Here is an 815-nt window from a genome sequence, read left to right as displayed (position 1 = left end):
AGTCCCAGGGGGGTTTGGGGGCACGCGGGGGCTCCTGCCCAGCTCATTCCTGGGGAGTTTGGGGAGTCCTGGGAGGTCGCCGGTGTCACCACGAGTGTCCCCAGCCTGGGGTCGGGTGACACCTGGGGACAGGAGCTTGTCCTGGGGTTTGTCCCCAAGTCGGTGCCAGCAAGGAGGTGGCACTTGGGGACCAGAGTCCATCCTTGACCCCACACCAGCAGGGAGGGGACACTTGGGGACCGGAGCATGTCCTAGGGGGTCAGTGGTGTCCCCACGCCTGTGACAGCAGGGAGGTGGCACCTGGGGACAGGAGTTTGTCCTGGGGGCTTGTCCCCAAGCCTGTGCCAGCAGGGGGGTGACACTCAGGGACCAGAGAATGTCCTGAGGTTTGGTGGTGTCCCCAAGCCTGTGCTAGCAGGGAGGTGGCACTTGGGGACCAGAGCATCTCCAGGGGTGCCATGCGTGTCCCCAGGCCTGTGCCAGCAGCCAGGTGACACTTGGGGACTGCAGAATGTCCTGGAGCTTGGTGGTGTCCCCAGCCTCATGTGCCAGCAGGGAGGTGACACTTGGGGACCAGAGTCCATCCTTGACCCCCCACCAGCAGTGAGGTGGCACTTGGGGACTGCAGAATGTCCTGGGGCACTGTCCTTGTCCCCAACCCCACACCAGCAGAGCGGTGACACTTGGGGCACTGTCCTTGTCCCCAACCCCACACCAGCAGGGCGGTGACACTTGGGGCACTGTCCTTGTCCCCAACCCCACACCAGCAGGGCGGTGACACTTGGGGACCTGTCCTCATCCTTGACCCCACACCA

This window comes from Corvus brachyrhynchos, unplaced genomic scaffold, assembly GCF_000691975.1.
Source record: "Corvus brachyrhynchos isolate BGI_N302 unplaced genomic scaffold, ASM69197v1 scaffold419, whole genome shotgun sequence".
In the NCBI taxonomy this organism is placed as follows: Eukaryota; Metazoa; Chordata; class Aves; order Passeriformes; family Corvidae; genus Corvus; species Corvus brachyrhynchos.
The sequence above is the reverse complement of the archived record's forward strand: the minus strand, read 5'-3'. Positions refer to the sequence as shown.